We start from the raw sequence: 6373 nt of genomic DNA on the forward strand, positions 1-6373 counted from the left end.
CAAAATGAGCAGGCATGGCAAATGCAGTTAGAGTCCCTACTCTTCTTCCAAATTTCTTAAATTCACAATTAGTATTCTTTCAACATGAGAAGACTAAAATATCTTCGTTTTCTGAAACAAAGGAACATAATAATTTACTGACCTTATTTAACCAGAGGAAACACATGGTGTCATTTAACACTAACTCCAGATTTGGATCAAATTTTGAGAGTGAGCAATGTCTGTGATTGAACTAAGGATCTCCTGCTGGAAAGGAGTCATGCAAAGCTTGGTTTGTTCAACTGAGAACAGAGCAGGCCAAAGTTTACAATTATATTCCCTGGGTTTCTACAGGTTATTAAAATATTTGGCTAAATGGTTGAATACACTTAACTGAATATCACAATATTTTCAGATACAACATTTGAAATTGATCTAATTGCTCTTCATCTAGTTCTTAAATGGATAATGTGGCCCTCTCAGAGATTCTCTTGGCAATGGGCTATGGGCTTTGCAAAATCATAGACTAATGGGATACAATATCTGGGAGAATTGATTTTGCTAAACAGTCTTTAACTTAAATATTTTATATTAAAATATACAATATGTATAGAATGCAACATTTGTACAAATTTTTAAGATAAAACAGAGCATTTCAAAGAAAATTTTGTTTGCAGTCTGGCATTGTCTCTCCAGTTGCCAAAGATATGTGTTCACTTTCCTTTTCCTTGAGATTGTTTGGGAGAAACTTAAGATGCCCTAACCTAATATGTTAATCTCAGTCAAGAGCTCACTAAATGAACTTTAGAAAATCTAACCAACCTTGACATTGTGTCTGGTCCTTATCATTCCTTCTCCAACAACAAAAGGAGCTCATCTAAAGTTTATACTACCTTTATGGACTGAGAGAAGAGTGCCAAGTTATTATGAACTTTCTCTTTTTTCTTTCTTTCTTTTCCCTCCCAATTGTCTATAAACACCTAAGTATTGTACATGAAGCTCATGGTTTCAGACCATGCTGGTTATCTCACACAGATTGTCCCTTTCCCAAGAGTGCCAGTTCCCACCCATTCACACCAGCTTTGCATGATCCTTACCTCTGACTTAGAACTGTTCACATTAAGTCTACTCCCTCTGTAGCACCCTTAGTTTCTCCTTCCATCCAGCTTCTTTCTAGAAATTTATGACTGCTTCTCCTGCTAGTCTATAGAGATAAGAGGTGAAAACATGAGATAGTTTCTGCTAAAGTCTGACATGCCATTTCTGCATTTCCTAAGTTGGCTAAAGGTAAACCTAGTTTATCATGCCATTTTATATAATATTTAAGCCTGATATTTTCTTTAATTTTTTTCAATTATTTCAACTCCTCCAGGTTTTGCACAAAGCCTGATAAGATCTGTTAGAGAAATTTTCTACAATTGAAAAAATAAAGGAATATGATATAAAAGTACTTAGAATATGAATAGAGATCAAAGTCTGAATTATGGATTTGTTTTAAAAATACTGTCAAAATACCCTAACAAACGACCCTACTCTCCCTAACATAAGCCCCAGTAAGAGCAGGAAGGAAATGAACAGCCCACTGAGAGAAAAATGAAAGACACTTACTCAACAGACTTCTCATTATACCCCAGGGAATCAAAAGGTAATGTCCAGGAAGAGAGTGGAACAGGGTGGAGAGACCCATCGTGGGACAGATTTATGGTCCCTTCATCCACTGAAGATGTTATTTACGAGAGACATGCAGTCAGGTCAGTGGAGAGTACAGAGAATGCATGACTCTGGACTTGACTCTAAACCTCATCATTAACTATGGCACAAATCATGTTTCCCATCCAAGCACACAGTAACTTAATGCTGGGTCTCAAGAGGTGTGCAATTAAGTCGTACCAGCACTAGTCAGAAGTTTTAAATTAAACAGACATGATGTATATTAATGGCCTAATGTGACATCAAAAGAGCAGTTTGGGATTATTTTCTTTCTTTCTCCAAATGGGCTTTGATCTGGCTCTCTCTCATATTGCCAGGATTAGTATGATGTCTAGAGGCTCAGCGTTAGAAATGGGTTGCCACTTAAGGACTCGCTGTGTGGCTGCAGCTGCCACTCACTAAATCCAATTTCCTGCACAGAGACAGGACCATCATCAGTTCTGCTTGAAACAAAGCAAAGCACACTCAGGAAGGCTTAGGATATTGTACTAACAAATAACAAAAATAAAGAGTGTGTTGCTATTATTTTATTTTATGACTCTTCTGTTTTTCAACTATTTTAACATAGAAGAAATAAAAAAGAATTGAAATTAACCTCTATAAAATGTAATACTTGAAAATGGCATGAAGTGAAGTGAAGTCGCTCAGTTGGGTCAGACTCTTTGCGACCCCATGGACTGTAGCCTGCCTGTCTCCTCCACCCATGGGATTTTCCAGGCAAGAGTACTGGAGTGGGTTGCCATTTCCTCCTCCAGGGGATCTTCCTGACCCAGGGATTAAACCCAGGCCTACCCACATTGTAGGCAGATACTTTAGTGTCTGACCCACCAGGGAAGATCCTGAAAATGGCATAGGTTCAGTATATCAATAAAGCACAAAAACGAACGAAATATAATCATTTGACTTCAAAATAATCCTCTTACTCCTACTGTCCTACTCAGTGCAAATAAGGAAAGATGAGTAAAAAATACACTGTAGGTCAGTAAATAAAATGGAGACCTTGAATGCCCTTTCTACTGGTGAGGAATTTGAGAGATATTTCTTCTTTTTGTAAATGTCAATTGATCTCATGAGCTTAATTCGTCATTTGTCATTCCTTTTCACGTCCCAGCATCCAAGCACTATTTCTTATGTTTGCAAACCCCCATCACCAGTACAGAAGCTGAAAATGCTGGATATTTCCTTTTCCAGTAGGACAGTCTTCCATTTAGAGTGGAGGACTCAAGATCCTCCCATTTAGATACCTCTCTCCAGGACTTTGCGTCGGAAACTAGTGATACAAAACTGTAGAGATCACACTGCCTCTGTTCTGGCACAGGCAGACACAGTGGTGGTTTCAGCAACCACTTCCCAGAGGCAGCAAAGACACATTCTTTGTCCTTGTTCAAGACTTGATGTTGGGGCTTCCCCAGTGACTCAGTTCAGTTCATTTAGTCGTGTCCGACTCTTTGTGATCCCATGGACTGCAGCACGCCAGGCCTCCCTGTCCATCACCAACTCCTGGAGCTTACTCAAACTCATGTCCATTGAGTTGGTGATGCCATCCAACCATCTCATCCTCTGTCGTCCCCTTCTCCTCCCATCGTCAATCTTTCCCAGCATCAGAATCTTTTCAAATGAGTCAGCTCTTCGCATCAGGTGCCCAAAGTATTGGAGTTTCAGCTTCAACATCAGTCCTTGCAATGAATATTCAGGACTGTGGCTTGATGGTAAAGAATTCGTCTGTAATACAGGAGCCACAGGAGACATGGGTTTGGTTCCTGGGTCAGAAGGATCTCCTGCAGGAGGAAATGGCAGCTCATTCCAGGTTTCTTGCCTGGAGACTCCCATGGACAGAGGAGCCTAGTGGGCTACAGTCCATGGGGTCACAAAAAGTTGGATATGAATGAAGCAACTTGGCATGCATGCAAGACTTGATGTTAGTGGTACAAGTTGCAATATGTGTGTCCAGCAGATTCCCTCTGTAGCATTATTATGGGCATGGTTCCCAGCTCATCTGCAACCCCTAAATATGGTTCTTTTTTGGGGGGAAGAAACAATTTTATTTTTTAATTTCATGCTTCAAATTCATGTATGTACATTCAGTTCAGTTTAGTTCAGTTCATTTGCTCAGTCATGTCCGACTCTGTGCGACCCCATGAATCGCAGCATACCAGGCCTACCTCTCCACCACCATCTCCCGGAGTTCACTCAAACTCACATCCATCGAGTCGGTGATGCCATCCAGCCATCTCATCCTCTGTCAACCCCTTCTCCTCCTGCCCCCAATCCCTCCCAGCATCAAAGACTTTTCCAATGAGTCAAATCTTTGCATGAGGTGGCCAAAGTATTGGAGTTTCAGCTTTAGCATCATTCCTTCCAAAGAAATCCCAGGGCTGAAGTCTTTTAGAATGGACTGGTTGGATCTCCTTGCAGTCCAAGGGACTCTCAAGAGTCTGCTCCAACACCACAGTTCAAAAGCATCAATTCTTCGGCACTCAGCTTTCTTCACAGTCCAACTCTCACATCCATATATGACCACAGGAAAAACCATAGCCTTGACTAGACGGACCTTTGTTGGCAAAGTAATGTCTCTGCTTTTGAACATGCTATCTAGGTTGGTCATAACTTTTCTTCCAAGGAGTAAGCATCTTTTTATTTCGTGGCTGCAATCACCATCTGCAGTGATTTTGGAGCCCCCCAAAATAAAGTCTGACACTGTTTCCACTGTTTCCCCATCTATTTCCCATGAAGTGATGGGACCAGATGCCATGATCTTTGTTTTCTGAATGTTGAGCTTTAAGCCAACTTTTTCACTCTCCTCTTTCACTTTCATCAAGAGGCTTTTTAGCTCCTCTTCACTTTCTGCCACAAGGGTGGTGTCATTTGCATATCTAAGGTTATTGATATTTCTCCCAGCAATCTTGATTCCAGCTTGTGCTTCTTCCAGCCCAGCGTTTCTCATGATGTACTCTGCATATAAGTTAAATAAGCAGGGTGACAATATACAGCCTTGACGTACTCCTTTTCCTATTTATAAATAAAACTTGTTTTTAGGATATCATCATTTAACTTGGACAATACTATCTCACCTCAATTTATTTGGAGAAACTATTTAGCCATTCTCCTTAAAAGTATAAAAAAAGATGCTAAATTAGAAAATAGATCCCCCCCCACCCCCCTGCCCCAAACACACACTTTACTTTTACTACTGGGATGGCTGTTTTAATTAGTATGTTTAAAGTAAGCAAAACATGTTATCAAGGTATTATGCAACAAATTACATCTTTTTCAAAAAGTTGGCCCCCTGGGTTGCACCTGTTGACAAGAAAAAAAATACATTGACGTTGTACACTATACTCATAGGTTACACAAGTTGTTGAAAGCCAAAAGGAATCTTTGAGGTTGGAGGGACTGCTTAATAGTTAATCTTGGGGTTTAAGGAAAAAAAAAAAAAAAAACCCATACTGCATTTCACATCTCGAAAATAGCAAGTGTTTTAGCAGCTTAAAACCTTTTCAGTTATATAAAACTTCTTACACTAGGATTTACTTTGAAATATAGTTTACAGCAAGATCAATTATAATATACATACACTGGCACTTCAGCACAAGGGCAAAATTTAAAAACAAGTTTGTTTTACCTTTAAAATTAGGCCATAGTATAAAAGAGTCCAGGTCTTACATTCAGCAAATTCATACTAAAATATTCTATTTTTGTAGGATAAATGCCAACAAAACTTTACATGTATGCTACAATTTTATTACATATATTTACATGGCTCTTTCCTAGGTATGCAGAACTTTCACATTATACAGCTCCCAACTTTAAAAAACCTTTGCAGGGATGATTTAAAGCCATATCACTGTCAGAATAGTTTGTGCAGTGCCATCATACAAAAATGTATTTTGAAAGCTACTCTGAACACCAAATACTGTTTCTATAAAAAATGGTTTTGGTGCATTTGTTGGCAGACACCCATCCACTGCACATAACAGGGCCAGTGGGGTATACTTGTTTCATTCTAAATAGCCCCTAGTGTCCTTTCCACATTCACCACCATACAGTTCATTAAAATACAACTATTCTCTAAAAAAAAAAAAATTCACATTTTCTTTAGGCAGTGCATCAGGCTGTTGCCATACTACTGGTTTAGGTGTACTGATTTAGGTGTCTCTAGGCAATGGCACCCCACTCCAGTACTCTTGCCTGGAAAATCCCATGGGCGGAGGAGCCTGGTGGGCTGCAGTCCGTGGGGTAGCTGAGAGTCAGACACGACTGAGTGACTTCACTTTGGCTTTTCATGTTCATGCATTGGAGAAGGGAATGGCAACCTGCTCCAGTATTCTTGCCTGGAGAGTCCCAGGGACAGCGGAGCCTAGTGGGCTGCCATCTATGGGGTCACACAGAGTCGGACATGACTGAAGCGACTTAGCAGCAGCAGTAGGACAATAACATCTTAAAGATTCAAATAGTTTTCAACCCCTTTATGTCTTTAACTGGATAGTTATAATCAGATTTACCATATCTTAACAAGTCAATCTGCTGACCCATGAACTGATAATCTTCAGTATTTTCCCCCAACAAGCAATATAAAAAGTTGATTCCTTTAAATTCCCCAAATCTAAACTTGAATGGTTTCACTTGTATGGTTACTCAATTGAGAACACTAGTAAAGAGATCAAATACAATTATCCATAATTCA

The sequence above is a fragment of the Ovis aries genome, chromosome 15, assembly GCF_016772045.2.
Source record: "Ovis aries strain OAR_USU_Benz2616 breed Rambouillet chromosome 15, ARS-UI_Ramb_v3.0, whole genome shotgun sequence".
In the NCBI taxonomy this organism is placed as follows: Eukaryota; Metazoa; Chordata; class Mammalia; order Artiodactyla; family Bovidae; genus Ovis; species Ovis aries.